This window comes from Chanos chanos, chromosome 3 (genome assembly GCF_902362185.1).
Source record: "Chanos chanos chromosome 3, fChaCha1.1, whole genome shotgun sequence".
Lineage (NCBI taxonomy): Eukaryota > Metazoa > Chordata > Actinopteri > Gonorynchiformes > Chanidae > Chanos > Chanos chanos.
Genome location: NC_044497.1, coordinates 7,908,479 through 7,927,500, shown reverse-complemented (window position 1 = coordinate 7,927,500; position 19,022 = coordinate 7,908,479). Strand labels below are relative to the sequence as shown.

The 19,022-nt window shown below is 39.3% G+C and overlaps 1 protein-coding gene across 1 annotated transcript in view; it reads right to left on the bottom strand.

Annotated features, from left to right (window-relative positions):
* Positions 1-11,046, bottom strand: part of zfhx4 (zinc finger homeobox 4) — a 78,035-nt gene extending 66,989 nt beyond the window's left edge. Inside the window, 1 exon segment of the mRNA XM_030767197.1 lies at positions 10,967-11,046. The gene's annotated coding sequence lies outside the window, so the exon portion shown is untranslated.
* Positions 11,047-19,022: the final 7,976 nt, after the last annotated feature.

Here is a 19,022-nt window from a genome sequence, read left to right as displayed (position 1 = left end):
AGAGCAGCACTTTCACCGAGAGAAAGAGAGAGAGAGAGAAAGAGAGAGCGAGAGAGAGAGAGAGAGAGAGAGAGAGAGAGAGAGAGAAGAGAGGCCACAGAGAGAAAAGCACCAGAGTCTCTTTAGCTTTTAGGAACCCAAGTTCCCCATTTAACACCTCATCCAAAATATCCCACTTGAGCCCAATGGACAGCTGCTAAATTTGCACTGTCTTTCCCTGTTTCCTAACTGTAAACCACTGTACAGACTACCCTTTAAACCATGTCAGAAATCTGAACGCGCGTGTGTGTGTGGGTCTGTGTGTGTGTGTGTGTGTGTGTGTGTGTGTGTGTGAGTGTTTTTCGAGTCTGACAGAGACACCCGGTTAATTGAGGAACCATTTTTTGTTCGCTGATGCTGACCTTTCAGTACTGTCATTTTATCCCAGAAACAATAAAAGTTTAAAGTTCAAGCACTTCACTAAAGACGGTGTTCCAAAGTTCCCTGTCCTGTAATTATCTAGTATTATAAACATAATCACAGGCCAGGTATCCCAGAATGCATTCCAGGACTGCTAGCCCCTGCACTAATCCAAGCATTCTTCAGAGCGATATTTCTCAAAACATGTCAAACAGTGTATTGATGTATGAAATACTCCCACAAGTTAAAAAAAAAAAAAAAGAAACAAGAAGAAAGAAAAAAGAAAATCTTCCATCATACACAAAAATCCTTATAAGGCTGTACAAGCGGCCCACTCCACTGATATTCTTAATTTCTGAACTCAGAGAATTACTAATTAACTTTAGGTTTGGGCCTATATTTAATTAGAGAGTTCTCGAAATGAACTTTAGACCAAAGGCATTTGCTTTTTAAACAAACTGCATTCTGACAGCTGTTGTCAGTTTAGCCTTTTGCTATGACCACAGAAAAACATTTGTTTTCTGTGCCATCGTGGGGTCATTACTGCTTTAAAGAGAAAACAGAGTTCTGAAGTTGAAAAGTGTACATTTTAATTGGATTTCACTCCAAACAAACAACTGTCAGACATAATTAGGGTGCCTCTAGATTAGGGACAAAATATTCCATTATCAAATAAACTGAATGTCACGCAAACTACGAATCCAATTGACTTTGGGAAACTTAACTTCAACAAATCTGACTGTTATGGCATTCCATTTGCTTCCTTAAAGCAAAAGAGTAATAATTCTCACGAAATATAATTACTTTTTTTTTTCCTTTAAGAAAAAAGGTTTAATTCATTAATTTAATGGTTTGGTTTAAGAAAAAAAAAAAAAAAAAAAACGGCTCCCAGATGAAAGGAGAATCTGCATTGGGGACGGGGGTTCAGTGAAGCTATAACGGAAAGCAACATTAAAGAAATAGATGCTTATTTTCACAGATGCCATTTAAAAGCCTATAGGAGCAGCTAGGCCAGAATGAAACAGTATCAGCAGAGCAGCGAACAGAAGGCCATAGAATGTTATGCCTCTCAACTCACTAAGGACTCCAAAAAAAAAACGACACTGAGGGTAGTTTAAGGTCAGTGACAACTTAGAAGTGAAAACAAATTCGGCATCAGCATAACACCCGACTAATTGAAGCAGAGAAAACACATTATATCTAAGCCCTGAATGTTAATACCCAAGAGAAAGAGAGAGAAAGAGAGAGAGAGAGAGAGAGAGAGAGAGAGAGAGAGAGAGGGTGGGGGGTGGGGGGGTTTCCCTATCAAATGCCATGAAAAAAAAATAAGCATAGAACCAATCTAGAGAACATAAAACGAAATGCATTGCGCAGACAGAGACGTGAACAAAAACAGCACGTATAGTTTCAGCGAAGCAAACCCGACTATACGATGGAAAATATTCTATATTTCATACATTACTTTCTCTCCACCCCTTTCCTGAGACTTTACAGCTTTGAGGCCCACCATTTGTATGTATCATTTGATCTTTACACAAGCCTCTGATTTGATTTTATATGAAATAACCCAACGGACCTCAATTTTCCCTAATGGGGTTTTCATACTGTTTCCTTAGCTCTTTTTCGATTACACTTTTGAACTTTCGATATATTTTACGTTTGTACATGAGTTAATTTGTTGAAGGTAGGTAAGGAAAAAGTAGGAAACCCGTTCGCCTCTGTAGAACCTGAAGAAAATGACATGTTGAAGCCAGACAATAGGAGGTAAAAAAAAAATCAAGTTTAGAAAGAAGAAAAAAGAAAAAAAAAAAAAAGGAGGGCAATGAGGTTTCACATGCCTGTGGAAATTTAAGAAAGACATCTTTTGTCTCTGGATCTTCCCCCCCTCTCTGTGATTCTCACCCATTCAGAAATATATATTTTTATCCCCTCTGGACATTTTCGCATTAATTCCAAGAACTATTCATTTAGTCTAGGTCTTTGCTTCTCACACGTCACTGGAGTTGCTGACAAGATGACCTACAACAGAACCTGGAGTCCGACACAAAAGCGGCCTTCAGCAGAGCCTGCTCATCTTAACAGTCGGAAAAGTCTAAACTCCTTTAGAGCAAATAATTAAAGACGATTCCAATGCAGATGCCAGACCAGAGCGAGACAGGATATGAGAGGTCTAGTATTAACTAAATACTTCTCTGGGGAGCTATGGAGCTGTGTTCAACCTCCAGCCTAACACAAACATAGGACCCGGTGTCATGTCTGGAAAGCTCCTCTCTCTTTCCCCCCCTATACACACACACACATATACATACACACATACACACACACACGCATGCACGCACGCACGCGCACACACACACTCACGCACACACACACATACGCACACACATACACACAAACGTAGGTTGAACCCTCATGTCAACACTCTCATCTCACTGTGGACTGGGTGAAGTAAAATCATATGCATATTCATGAGAGCATTTCTCATTTATCTGTTTACTTAAGACACTACATTCATACATATTCAATTATCATTTCTTTTCGTCTCTGCACAGCTAATAATGAGCTTGTTAACCAAACCCAATTGGCAAAGAGGATATGCATGTCCATTTTTCAACGTATACTGTGAGCCCCTGTTTGCTCTTTGCTTGGTACAATTATAAAAACAGAGGGCTGGCCAGAGACTCCGAGTGTTTCTATCGAGGTCTGAATCACCCCCTTCCACCCTCACCCCCCCCCCCCCCCCCAGGCCAGGGGTTGGGGGGGGGGGGCATCCATATACTGGCTCTAATGTGGACCAATAAAAAAAAAGCTGCATGTAATTTGCTTGTTGACAAAAGACATTTCAGGACAAGAGTCCAAGAAATATCGTGGTATTTCGTCGTATTTCTTTTACATTTTTTTTTTTTTTTTGGGAAGTGAGTGCCAGTTCCTCTAGCGTTCCAGTTCCTCGGGCGTATTTTTTTTCATCACCGCTTCACGCGAGTATTTCTGATACTTCACCACAGGAATGACGACATTGTGCAGAGACAAGTATCTGTATATAGGATCATTTGACCCCCACGTTGTTTAGATCCTCTGCCTAGATACGGACCTTGGCTGTACATTCAAAAACGAGAAAACGAGAAAACAGAGGAGGCATACCGATATCTTTTGGTTTCTTCTACTGCTGGACTCACGGAATCTATACACATGCTACAACTTCTCTATTATCCTCAGTGCATATGATGAAATGTACAAAACGGCTTTGGAGCAGGATAAAGCCCTGTCTTCTGTTCTCCTGTAGGATCCACTGTCCTTAGCTTTACGAACGGAACACAATAGCCTTCTTCTTTCTGTACGTGCGGGCAAAAGAAAAAAAAGAAAAAAAAAAGCCAATCACTGAACATCTTAGTGTCTCCACTCAGCCCCGCAAGACAGAGATGGCCGCATTGACGCGCAATGAAACATCTAGCGACCAGAACGGTGGCAGAACTGACCTGACAAGCACACACACACACACACACACACACACACGCACACACCGCCGACAGCATCTGCGTTCGTCCCGCCATGCATCTGAGAGAGAACTCAGCCAAACCAGGCCATGCCTGGATCGTCAACCCTGATTCGTCAAAAACGCACCCGCCGCGCTTACCGAAGGGAGCAGGAGCACATTTCTGCCAGATTAAACGAACACAGCTGCGTTTACACAAGCAAGATGTCTTACTCCTCTACTTTAACCTGAAATGTTGGATTAACAAAAACACACACACACACACATTTCAGGGCCTTGTGGATTTCTTAGATTTCATATCAGTCAAATGATTAACATATAAGATCAATCATTTTCATCTCTTTGCATAAGTATCCTTTGCACAAAGAAAGAATACAGCAGTAAAGCAATATAGCATTTTTTTTTTAATACAGCAATAAAACATGTTGCGTTCTTCTGTTTTATTTTAATATCTGGTGAGAGCGGCCTCATGCGAAAGGGGGTAAGGCCAAGAAAAAGTGAGGGGGGAAAAAAAAAAATCTCTTATTCCAAGGAGACAAACGCTGACAGAGAAAGTAATGCAATCCTGACTGGCAGAGAACCAAGAGCAACAAAAACATTTAGATAACTGTGTTCAATAGCGAAAGTTTTCAATGAGGACAGAAATGACATTTCCTCACGATAACAGGTCTTTCCCACAACAACCTTATGAATGTTTGAAATATCCGTGTTCACTGCGCCTTACCTATACTCACACTGAAAAATATTAGGAACACTATTAGTATCCTCCTCACACAGAGAGACAGAGAGGGAGTGAGAGACAGAGAGAGACAGAGAGAGAGAGAGAGAGAGAGAGAGAGAGAGAGAGGGGGGAGTTTTAAAGCTTAAGGGTAAAGAGGGCACATCTCAGGGGTTAAAGGGGACACTTCACCACATACAAGTCTCTGTTGGCAACCACGCAGAAATCAGAATCTAGTAAACCGTGTCAGAACATGTCTGACCCAAACAGACATTAAAGAGTAACCCACCTATCTGCGAGCCCTATTTAAAAAAACAAAACAAAACAAAACAAAACAAAAAAAAGCCAACAACAACAACAACAACAAAAAAACAACATCAACCATCATCCACGGCGTATCCTTTTCATTGTGGAGGTTAAAAAGACTGACAGTCGCCACTTCCTTTTCACCGCTGGAACTATTAAGTTGCTCGTTGTACCAAAAAAAAAAAAAGAGAGAGAGAGAGAGAGAGAGAAGATGATGAAGAAATTGCTTTGTCCGAGATGGCTTCCTTTTTCTTGACACATTTTCTTTTTCGGTGGACGATTTGCATATGAAAGGCTAGTTATGGTATATAAAAGGTCAGTGGAAGGAGATGAGGGCCTAATGAGAAACAGCACAACAGAGGGAGTGTTCCTTTTGTGGCTGACCGTGTTCTCACAGCAGATCATTTCCACAAAGCAGATGTAATTCTAGAGACACTGCACTGCATTACGCTTCCAGGAGCAGGCGTCCGTAACTCACGTCAGAGCGAAGCCTTCGTCAAATCAAAAAAGAAGAAGAAGAAGAAGAAGAAGAAAAAAAAATGAAGTAGAAGAAGAAGAAGAAGGGAGGGAGGGAGGGAAAAAAAGGGGGGAAAAAAGGGTGGAGGCTCCAATCAAAAACCCCCATCTTCACACAAGCATAATACCTGTGCCCTAAGAATAACGTTCCAGGAACATCTTAAATTTTTCATTTTTGCCCATAAAGACCCTTTGTTTTTCAAATTAGAGAAGAAATTCATTCCAATCCACATTACCCCTTCTCCTCCGTAGTCTGTACACAATTGTGCTTCTAAACCACAGCACAGACGCCCGTGTGTGTAGCAGTCATGAACAGAGTCATTACCATACATATTACTTTCACGTGATGGCAAAATCTACAGGCATCTCGGGAGGCTTTAGAAATATGAGCGCGCGCTTGTTGTCTCAAGCGCTCAACAAACACGTCTTTAGGACGAGGAATAAGAAAGAAAGGCAGATGTTTTCATCTTGCTTTCATCTCAGTCACTCCGGTCAACGATTCAGTGGTCCATTCAAAGGCGGTTCTGCATTATGCAAAAAAAATGCTAATCCTTTTCCGATGCTTTCACACTTGTACAAACCGTCATTCCCCTCCACTGCAAAGCAATTATATCAGTTTACATTTCTGTCAAAAAAAAAAAAACAGGATTAATGTGAGAGAAACTAGTGTCGTGTTAGGTATACCCCCATCTTGAGCTATAGGAAACTAGAGATTATAGCAGACAGTATTTTTTTTTTTTTTTTTTTTTAATTCTGTGTTAAAATGGATTAGGCCTGAAGAATGTGATTTAATTAGGCACAGGGAAAAGAACAGAGCCATAGTTGCTGTGGAAACTCTTTTGTGACCTGGCCTTCTCTTTGCCAAGGCCTGAACAAAATGGGTCTCAGACTAGTCTATTAATCATAAACAAATTATGAAAGTATGTAGCCTCAGCTCAATGATGCCGTCTGGTCGTGGCAGAGCCTAGACACGGAGTCATTGTCTTCCCCACAGACGTACGTCAGCCAGAAACGAGGAAGGACCCTCCTCATATTTGCATATGCACAATTCCCACACTACAGAAACGTGTTATAAACAAGTGTCATTGTAAGGTGGATTAACCAACATGCCTTTTTTCTTTTTCGTGGGGTGGGGTGGGGGGGGCAGCCAGGGACATTAGTCAGCACACATTACCTCGTATCCATGGAGACTAATGAAATTTTGCTATGGAGGGACTTAAATTAGATAGGCTGGTTATGCGTTTCCACAGTCCAACTCCAAACCATTATTTGCTCAGGAACAATGAGCCATTTGTGCTCAGCTGATCTCTGCCAGCTGTACAAACCTCCAACTTGACAATTTGCATATGTTAATATAATTAAGCCTCTAATTACATGAAACTTGTACACGTTCTCGTGTGCGTTCCCCGGGTGACTCCGAAGCTTGAAACCTCGTCCAAGTGTTTAACCCTTCAGACAGGCCTTAAGCAGGAGAAGCTGTGTGGTGCTACAGCAGTGCCTTAAGGGCAACACAAAAAAGCCCCCCCCCCCCCCCCACTTAATACATTAAGCCTGTCTCTGACTTCTCAGCTTTCTAGCTCCAACATTAGCCCTGTGGACTAGAGCATGCCCCATAGCCCCGGAACCAGTCCATTTTCGATTGGCCCAACGATGACAAAAAAAAAAACTCCAGAGCTCTTCCAAAGTGATATATCCTTATCTGTCTTTTTTTTTTTTTTTTCTTTTAAAGATATTCTATGTCAATCATCAAGTATGCCCGGGCAGGGCGAGAAGTTTGTTAAACAACTAACCGAAGAAGCAAAGCCACCAACCAAAAAAGGAAAAAAAAAAAAAAAAGAAAATCAAGCACCAACAAATCACTACATAATGATCTGTTTCGCAACAGCACGTCGAGCGGTTTTAAATACTTTTTTTTTTTGCTTTGTTTTTTTTTTTTTTTTTTTTTAGATTAGAAGTGAATTTTATTTGACGGAACACATGACAGGTGCGATTAGTGTTAAACACGCAGACAAACATTTTCTTTTGGACATAAAAGATTTCAGAAAGAAAGAAAGAAGAAAGAAAGAAAGAAAGAAAGAAAGAAAGAAAGAAAGAAAGAAAGAAAGAAAAAAAAGATACTAATAACATCACACCCAAAAAAAAATATCACACAAAGTGTACAGCTTTTGAAATTGTAATGGACAGGAATCTTTAAGGAAATCAAACAGCCGTGGCCAGATGAAAGGAGCCTTTGTCCTGCCCCCGTATGCATTTCTTTTAGCAGGCTAAATTAAGCGAGTCTGTTCGATGGTTTAAGACATACCAAATGGAAAAAATGTTCTATCACATAAGAAATCCACGCAGCTGTGTGGAACACAGTCCAGATGGTACAGGAGGAAGAGAAAACAAACACTTAGTGACGGACAGCAAAAGGGGGCTCTGAGGACTATGATAAAGGAATGGTTAAGGAAAACAGAAACAAACCACAATCTTTGCTCCTCAGCAACTGCTGTATGATAATGAATTTCTGCACAGAGCCATATTAAAAGAATCCTCCATTTTGTGTGTTTTTTTTTTTTTTGAAGTCCAGCGGTTTAAAAGTGCTTCCGCTGGTCTAAAAACTGGTTGATATGCTAAAGCTATAAGCTGCATTTCCATATCTGTGTCTGTTAAAGCCCTTCATAAAAATATCATGCAGGACTCTTTCGATGAGTAACATCACCGACAAGGTAGATGTTCTGTTTATTGATGGAGAATTTCAACGATGTAAATGTAATATCTTGGGCTTGTGTGTATCTGTGTGTGTGCGTGTGTGTGTGCGTCGTGTGTGTAGTGAACGCGCGCACACGCCTGTGCACGCGTGTGTCTGTGCCTGTGTATGCAAACATCTGTGTGTTAGAGGGGTTTCTCTTTATTAGCTATCAATATTGGGATAACATTGTTTAAGTATTCAGACGAACACACAGTCATCTTCTGCCTTTTATCCAAATTGGGTGTCTTAATGTCACAGAGCAGTCTTAGCTAACAACCCCCTCCCCTTAACCCTACCTCTCCCCAGTGCATCTCCATAGGATTTTCAATGTAGAACAGTAAAATGCTGTGATATGCTTGTTGCAAGCCTTTCTGCTGTGGAGGATTTTAAATCATCCAACCTCTTCTATTAGACTTGAGACTTATTGAGGTAGAAACCATAAAAAATGAAGAAGGGAAATTTAATCCCTGAAATATTGATTTGCACATTAATATCATATAGGCAGAGGGCAATTTTGCTTCATGGAAATGACACATTGTCGACCCTTGGAGAAGCCTGAACCAATCTTACTGTAGAGCATGTCTGAATCTCCAGAGTTATTGAAGGCTTCTCTCTCTGGCTTTACTATATTACTTTCTCCCTACAATCCATCTGAAACGTTTTATACAGCACAAAATAATCAAAGCTAAAGATTAACAAAACGTCGTACACATATTCCATTGTCAGACCGAACTAATACAGTTTATATCCCTCTGTTGGTACAATCTGGATAATAGTCTTAATTACGCTATTCTAAATAAACAGAGCTATCATCTAATGTAATGTTTCCATCTTTTCTTCACACCAGCTCAGTATATATGACTTAATTACACATATTCCTAAACATTATGATCTCATACGTTAAACGAGAAAGACGATATTTGCAGTTCTCCGTTGCTGACAGTAGCCTCCCCATCACACCAATACAATCACTGAATCGTGCTACTCTCAAGCGACTACCATAAAGATAGATCTTCAGCGACTAAGAGATTATTTGAATCTTAAAGCAGAGAATATTAGAAAATAAAATAGTCCTTTGCATCGCCAAAACATTCTGTAAGAATTTAATAATCACAGTGCACGCGTATACATAACAAATGAAGATAACAAAATGATATATCTGTCTCTAAACTGTAGTAATACTTGCATCAAAACAACAACATCCACAATAATAATAATAATAATAATAATAATAATAATAGTAATAATATGTCAACATGCATTATACGCAGTGTAAGCCTAAATTGCAATAAAAATCCAAGTATCCAGGAAGCCCTAAAAAAGACCAAAATATTTGATTTATCTACAATAAGAAAAAAATACTTCACAAACTCTAAACACAAATTTAGTATTAAGTCTTTTTGACGAAACTATCAGCATTAAGAAAACAAAGAAATGACATTTAAATCCCCAGAATATCAGGGACTGATCCACGCAATCCTCGAAAATATGAGCATTTGTTAGGACAGCGTAGAGAGCGGAGAGCGCTAACACACACCGTTACATACCCCGGGTTTGTGCTAAGCCTCCCCACTGCCTTGTTTTTTCTGTGCACTCAATGCAAGCGATCGATGCCCTTGTCACTGTCGCGTTCCAATCGGAGCCAAGACTCTGCCTTAAACTAGCCATCAACCAAAAAGCCAACACTCGCACCACAACCCTTGTTCTTCAACCCCAATGTTAACGTTACACAAAACAATGACACATACAACTTTCAGAATCAACGGAATCCCACACAACTATACGCAAGGACGATTCGCTACATGGAACATGTTACTACTGAATGGAATGAACAAGAAAATGGATCTTACGGCAAGAAGACAGAAATAAAAAACGGAGCCAATGTTGATGAAAGTAATAGACGTCGAGGTCTTTTTATGTCCGTTTTTCGCATTTACCAAAGACACCTAAGATTACGGGAGTTGACTGAATGGGACATTGCTTGATACTAGAGTTCTATCCTTTCAATCGCTCTCCTTTTTCGGCGTTACAGTGATCCAAGTCGCAGAAAGGGGAAACTCCTTTTCACGTAGCAGGTAACACTGAAATATGTGTAAAATTATCTTGGTGAATAAGTTGTACATTCCGAAAACACTCTAACGTGTGGATTAACAAAGCACATAGGTCCGAATGTGTTGCTATCATCGCCTACACATTGCGTCGCCCACAAACGTATCTTGAGTGTTATGAATAGGTTACTTGTAACAACAACGTTATCTTACTTAAATGACATTGTTATAAAAGATATGACCATAGTAACTTACTCGGCGAAATGCAATGGGTTGTATTGCGGGATGAAATGTTAGTTCCAGCTAGCTAACAGCTGTCGAAGCCGAGTCCAACTCTTGACCAAAGGAAGCAAAGCCGAATATGTAACCGGACCTCTATTCTTCTCTATTAACAATTATCAATGAGTATTCAACAAAAATAGATCGTAACTTCACGTTTACGGAGTCTGAATACTAAAAAAAGCAACAAAAGCACAAATAAACTTTGAAATGGGATTTGGCAGCGATTGTACTGTCACTTGCATATTGTCTATCTGCCGAGTGTTTGTAGCTCTTAAACAAGACAACGACACTTCTATAAACAAACCGATGCGTTATTTAAAGGTGTCTGATGCCAGTATTATATCACACAAAGCAGTCGTAATGCGAGAGCAGAATATCAGAGATTCTACGGGATCAGCCGCGAAAGATAATCAATACTCGACCTAAATTTAACACCAACTACTCAATAAAAGTTACGGGAAAAAAAAACTTACTTTCTTCCCCCGCAGTTCCCTCCGCCTTCTTCTCCTGCTTATGTTGTTTTTAAGAAAATCACATCCAATGATAGCGAAAGTTAGTAACAAAAACGAGTAAAAAAGAGGAAAAACAATAATCCTCCAACTTTATTGGAAAAAAAGAATAAAAAACACGAATGTTGAGCGAATGAGGCGATCCTTTGGGTCCGGTTGGTAAAAGATGTGTCGACGGCTGCCTAGCAGTTTCGGTTGTGGAGGGGTTAGGGAAAGGAGGATAGGAAATGAAAATCCGATATGTCTTTATTCTGCTAATTATTATCGTTTTAGCCCTGTTTAAAAAAATGGCTGATTAAGTTGAGTGCGCATGTCTTTGTGTGTCTATTCCCGATATGCACTCTGGGAATGAGAGAGAGAGGGGGAGCGAGCGAGCAAGAGAAGGAGAGAGAGCGAGAGAGAAAGAGAGAGAGGCGTAATTAGTGAGGTGATCAACAGTCTCCACATTGCAAATGACGCGCTGTTTCAACTTGGAGAGCCGAGGGGCCGTACTGGCTAGATATACAAAATGACCTAATTGGGGGAAAAATGTTTGGTAGGCAATACGAAATTGATGAACGTCAGACAGAACAATGAAAGAGTGCTTTCCGACTTTGAGTATTAGTCATACTTTTTGATTTAAGCTGAAAATAAATAAACAGATGCCACATATCAATGAATATATCCTATTTGCACGGTTTTGAGACGTCGAAACACCGCGTATATCGGAGCTACAGTCTTTTTGTAAACGATTTTGATAAAACTTCTTTCTTTATGTTTTGTTAGTAGAAATATCGTCAGAAATAACGGCATTTTACGAGCACAGAATAAAGATCTTTTTTTTTTTTTGGTATTCAGTGATGCGGGCTAAGGGTGATGCTAAAGGTGAAGTCAGATATATGAACAAACATAGCCTACTGATTTACATGGTCGATGGATATCATAAAATTACAAATACAGTGAAATGTTCGGAAAAGTTATCACGTACACGGTTACTGCAGATATAATACTGCTAACAACCAAACCCTTTAACGCTAAATGTATGAATTTGGAGTTACTGACAGGTACAGATTGTATGTGTTTTTAAAGAAAGGGAGAAATCGGCATACAAACACGTATTGTCAAATGAAAGAGTGGCATGAAAAATCCATACTTAACGCATTTTTGTTTATCGAACGGACGACCAAAATGCGCTCCACAAACCAAGCAAGAATTTTCCAAGCGTATATGATTATCATTATTGTCATTCTAGGTATCAACCTTTAAAACGGTCCTAACAGAGTTTAGGTTCACCGCGTTTTGCATATGAATGAGAGAAGGCGAAGATCCACGGTAAAATTATTATTCCACCAACAGTAGAAACTTACTTTTTGCAGGATGAATTATGTCTTACAATCTAAACATAAATAAACCATGTGTTCGTATTGTGTTCTGCTTTGTTTTACATCTGTCTTTCCATGGGCCTGTAAAACAGAACCAATCCAAAAGAAAGGGGAAGCTTATTGATTCTGCCTTCCCTATTGGAATGGTTTTCATTTTGAACTTTTATCCTTAGGCATACATTGAGTATTCGAGGTTTCAGTGAAGTTAAATTTTAAAGCCAGTTTAACTCTCAACTTTGTCTATTGTCTCCTAATGGTCGTTATTGAGAGGAGACCCTGCAAGATGTTAATCGTGGAAAAAATCAAGAGATCGGCTCTCCTTTATGAAAAAATCGAAGGAGGTGAATTGAGTGAGCTCGGTTTCCGGATCTCACGATAAGGATGCTAGCAAGACTGTGGTTTCAGTAAAACAAGAGACTTCAGCCGTCCCTGCATTGGTGTGTCTTGGATTCTTTGGGTCTTTGGCTCGGTGAGAGGTGGTCAACAAAGGCATTACTTCCTCACCCCTGATCCACGGTTGCTAGTCCTCGGGGGAGTTAAGCCTGCCAGCCCCAAGTGGCGTTTGACTGGGATGAGTGAATGGACACAAACGGGACCGTTAGCAGAAGGAGTAGGACGCGGACAGAGAGCTCTACTTTTTAACTTTATGAAAGCAAAGCAGAATGCATCGGAGTAAAGGTTATTTAACATGTTTACTACTGACGAATGTATTTCAGCGGTGCCGTGCGGAGGACTTTGAAACTATTGATTTAAAGAGCTCACTCCCATTGCAAGTATATTGTGCGTTTTTAATAGATGCAGTTGTCTGACATTTTATTGCTTTTATAGCAGACTAGTACTATTTTCATTTTAATTTGTTTTTCACGGTAAAATGAACAAAGTAAGTCGGATTTAAAAGGCTGATAGCGCTTATCTTAAACTCTTGCACTTCTAAATCCCCCCTGTCTCCACCCTCTTGCTTTCTCTGCCTCTGCTCGTCTTTCTCTCGGGGCTATTTGACTATAGTGTTAACTAATATTTTCTTCTATGCACACATAGCCAATTACCGTCCTAAATTAATTATAGACTATTATCTCAAACCACTGCGGGTTAAAGTGTGAAACAAAACAAGTGTCGCGAAGGCATGTTCTTATGCACGAGACTACACAGCGAGATGCATGATGAGTATGTAATGACAGCTGTTTTTATCAGCAGTGATGAGTAACACTATTTTATATGTTGCTATGTACTAATAGAACATTGATTGTTGCTTATCGTTAAAGGTTTGCTATTAACCATAATATTTTCTTGAACTGTATTGAGGTTGTTTTACAATGTTAATTGTTTATTCGCAAATATTAAAAAACAATTTCAGAAAAATTCTCAGGTTCAAATCGATATCCCAATCTTTAAATCGTAATTTCATGGGGAGGAAAAGAATGTCATATTCCTTTTTTTCCCCTTTTAATAAAAGACCAGGGACCAGGTCCTGTCTCGATTTGAATAAGAGTTTTGGCAAAACCGCCTGGCGCCCTCTGGGGTTTGAGGGGTCACGTTTTGACAGCGTCTGACCCTTTCACTCCTCACCGGAGAAACAGTTAAAAAATACAGTGCCAATTGGACAACTGAGTATGGCATCAATAACTTAAGCAGCAAGAAAAAAACTTCTCAAGTTTCTGTTTGTGTCTCACCGTAATGAATATCTGTGTTTTACAACACATTGTTCACACTTCAAGATTAAGAATAAAACTGTGATTAAATATTGTCAAAGATACGTTTTTTTTTTGTTTTTTGTTTTTTTACAGAAAACTGAATTATGTTTTTCATTTCAGTAATCTAGAATAAAGAACTGAACATATCCACACAAAGCTGGGCACAGAATCGGAAGGACAAAATTGCAAATCATAGTAATAATAACAATAATAATAAAACCCAATCAAACAAATAAATAAATCCAAAAGAAAAGCAATCAGAAAATGAATATTAAATAATTTGCTTTAAAAAGGAGTGAACGGCGCACAATTTTCCTGTTCTGGTTCTCTGTCTTGTTCGTAGACACCATATCCCACAGAGAAATTTCAAATATCTCTCTTCAACAACACAGCCCAAAAAAAATTGTAAAATCCACTATAAAAACGATCCCCTTCAAAACACCACATCACACAGCCTTGTACATTTGACATGAAACTCAAACTAAAACGACTCAAAACAAATCTGTAAATGTCCAATCGCTTTAAAACTGTATATTTTTTTTTTTAAAGTTTCCATCGTTAAATAAAAGTCTCAGCGTAAGTGAAATAAAAAAAGCCTCTACCTTTGGCATAAAATGGCATCCCGTTTTCTTGTGTCTCTGAAGCTCCGCTTATAGCATATGGTAACTCTTTTCAAAATGACTAGATTTGGCACATTGTCATTGAAAAGAGAGGCGCGCGGTGATGCTGTTACAGAAAATGGGAAATAAGTTGGGGATTGGGTGCTGCCTCCTTCAGTGCGGACTTATCTAACTTTAATTTAATATTCCGCAATCATTCCGAGATGGCATATGAGTCAAAGGGATTTTAATAAGGAGAACATGCTTGCAGTTCTTCAGCAGAATGACATCTGAAGAGCACAATGTTGTAGCGCGTTCATTTTCAACATTTTATCCAGTTTGCTTTTATTGTTTAGAAACAAACAACGTGATAAAGGATTATGTGTAAGATGGTATTGCCAAAAGCCAGCATGCTAGTGAACAATATCATGCTAAAATCACTTCCAACGTAAAATCGAGATCCATAAACGCTTGTTTGTAAAACAGTGGACCTTAAATCAATGTATTGGGACATTTCAATCGATTATATAAACGAAAATCCATACACAACACGAGACCGGTATCAGTACCGCTTTCTCCTGTCTTAAGGAAACAGAAGAAAAACACGCAGGAAAGAGTTCTCAGAAATAAGGCAGTGTAGTTACCGATGAAGTTAGGTATAGCCTATAATTAAGTACGTCCAGATTCTTAATGATCGTGGATGAAATAATGACATCAATTACAAGAGAACACTATCAAAAGACGCTTTATAGAGGACACCAAAATACAAACTGCGTAACGTTATTGCACAAACATCATATTTCACTCTCGCAATTATTTTAACAAAAGACAATCAACAAATTAATCGCAAGCTTTCAGTCATCATCTAGTATTTTAAACAAAATCAGCTATACTGACATGATAGGTCCAACATAGTTTATAACGTAATGAATGCAACTCTTCTGCAAACTTTCACAGTTATATGATTTGATCTTTGTATGGATGGGGTAGTTACAATTACCAGGTGCCAGTCTAATGCATTTACATGAGATCACAGCTGTCTGTCGTCTCGGGGGCATGGATGAGGGAAGCGGCTACGCACGTGGTGCCATTCTGTTTATTTGATAAAGAAAATCAATGAGAGTGACTGTAGAGTATTTAGCGAGACGTTCGTTGGGGGGGGGGGGGGGGGGGGGGGGGTGAATGGTTGGTTGAAAAGTGACTTCAGTTGGCCAGTCGATCTCATCAGGAATGTACACTAACTACACACACACACACACACACACACACACACACACACACACACACACACACGCACACACACACACACACGGTCAGTGCACCTCCTCCTATTGAATCCATTCATCCCCTCTGCCCCCTCCCACTTGGCACTTGGTCCTCGCGTTGCGAATCTTTTTTTTATTTTTATCCCTCTTTATAGAGACAAACGAGCTGATGTTGCTTTTCCAGCTACTATCGGAAAGGTTTGTCTAGTCATTACAGATGTAGATGTTCTCATAACACAGTAATCATACTATTTATTATGCACGTCTTTGTACTGAAAGGGAGACATAAAACCTCCGGTGGTTTGATTACACCTGGATTCTTTGTTCCTGTTGTAGGGACGCATACAGTCGGAAGCTGGCAGAATATCATATACAAAATGAGATGTATTCTTAATTGCTGTACCGTTCAAATAAATAAATTAAAGTAAATTATATTAAGTTTAAATGAATTATTATTATTATTATTATTATTATTATTATTATTATTATTATTATTATTGTTGTTGTTGGTGGTGGTGGTGGTGGTGGTGGTGATGGTGGTGATGGTGGTGTTGTTGTTGTAGCAGCAGCAGTAGTAGCAGTATTAATGGTGATGGGTACTGCACTAATTGTTGCCCTAATTATCTAATTAATGGGACGATTAACTAATTAATTAGCAGCAAAAACTGGCGGCATTGTCTAATTAATTTTACAAAGCTAAATGGAGTGCACACTCCTCCACGTAACAATAAAAGAATCATCCTTATATTTTCACCTTTGCTCAAGCAAAGGTTGAATTAGTTTATGAAGCTTATTGTATTACTGATTCTTTGGGTTTGTGACTATCTATTTTTTAAAATCATTTTTGAACAATTATTTGGTTTCCTTTCCATCTGTTCGGTGTGATAGGTTATGGCTCTTTCAGTGACCTATGGTCCAATAACTGGGTTACCGATGGGTCAGTCTAGGGACAAGTGATGCCATGGTGACAAGAGCCATGGAAAAACGTCATGGTGACCAGACACATAAGCCATCAAGTCAATATAAATGCCATTTCGCTAACAACAACAACAGACCATTATTATATTATTATTACTATTATTATTACTATCATTATTATTATTATTATTATTATTATTATTATTATTATTATTATTTTTGTTGCTGTTGTTGTTGTTGTTATTAAACATCAACAGCAGTGAATAATAAGTGTTATGAAAATTATTCAAAATGAACCTTAGTCATAGTCCAGAAGATGCTGGTCACTGGTGCATGGTGATAAACTATTGATAAACAGGCACATGTACATAATTCGCAATTATCAGGCTGGAATTTTGAAAATGTTCTTGTAATCTGGGGTCTTGTCTGATGAACTGAGAAACAGATGCACTGGAGAGTGAGATAAGAAGCCCTTGAATTGATACGACGCAGTGTGTGTTGGGGGTGCCGTGCTATCTTTAGTGACAGACACAGTGATGTGGCAGTGACTGAATCCATCTGCACTTTACATTTAAGAATCTGCTTAATTATTTGGAGAGTGTAACTATGACATCCATGTTTTGTTTTGTTTTTTGTTTTCTAATAATGATGGTGTATCCTTGGTAGGGTCCTTGTTGTCAAGTTTAGGGTTTAAGGGAAGAGAGGAACTGTGAGAAGAGAGGTTGGTGATAGACTTTAAGGGAAACTGTGGTCTGTGTGTGTGTGTGTGCGTGTGCGTGTGCGAGCGCATGTGTGTGTGGATGTGTGTGTGCATGTGTGTGTGTGTGCATGCGTGTGTGCAAAAATGACGTTGTCTCTGTGTGTATGTGTCTGCGATGTGTGTTTACGTTTGGATACTGAATACAAAAGAGAAAACCAAAAAAACATTAGAAAATATTGGAACAACCGTTAGAAAAATTCTCACTATCACCTCAACTAAATGAGTGGTTCAAATGCTACCTTTATACGAGGTCAGGAACAAGAGATTTATCCTTTACGCTTTTTTTTCTGTGTTGTGTGACATCCATATCACACCCACAATTAAAGGCAGTCATTCAAAAGCCAAATGTCAGAAAACATTACACATAGAGAGTTTAATGGTAATCTGTTCTGATAGCTGCGTCTCTAGCTGTTGCGACCAGGAACGCTTTGACCGCAATTTCTTGTATTCAAACAGTAAATGTGCCCGAAATACACCTAGTGCAATCCACAATGAACAATGTTAGAAGAAAAAGAGGGAGAGAGAGAAAGAGAAAGAGAGAGAGAGAGAGAGAGAGAGAGAAAGAGTGAGAAAGAGATAGAGATGAATCACTCCGGAAGCTTCTTATAAAGAACATACAGACGTCAAACAATTTGTTTACAGCCATATGTTTGATCAAAAGTCACCTGCACCACACTGACAGAGCCCTAACATCTGAGCACACTATAAATCAGCCGCCTCACACTTCTGAAACCACAACCACGCAAAACAAGAACCATTTCATGTAAAAACAGAGAGGCCTACTGTTTTCTTATCCCATAACCCTCCAACCCGTGTTCAAAGCCCCTCGAGAAAAAAAAAAACAAAACAAAAAACGTACAGAATATTTTCATTTAACGGCTACCTTTTCTAATGTAGGAGTTAAGTGTAACATGATTTCCTATAGATGTATGAAGGCACAGGGATGTTGCTGGTGCAGAGCCTATAGTGGAGAAACTCCCTCTCCCTGGCTTTTTCTTCCCCCCATTTCAAATGCACCCATGGGCCAAATAGTGGAGAACAACCCCTTAGTGCCTCAGCAAAAGCTGGGCTCTGTTTGCACAGATTCTTCAGCCAGTACCAGCACCGAGGACGCTGGGAAAACAGATTGAATCAAACCACCCTTGCCTCATCTGTGCAGTGGATGCGTATGAGTTCTCTGGATTGATTCAATGGGAGGAAAGACAGTCATGCATAAGGTAAGCATGCACGCCTGTCCACTAGCTTTGTTTGGAAGTGCTGATGTTGAGGAGGTGTTGACAGTCTTTGATGGGCTTTTCTAAAGCAAGCACTCTTGTGTGTGCTTTGATTTCTTCCATGATATGTCAAACGCGTACAATGTATTGTGTGATTTGAATTCATTTAAGTGCTGTCTTGTGATCCATTTCTGCTATTGATGTTATGTGGA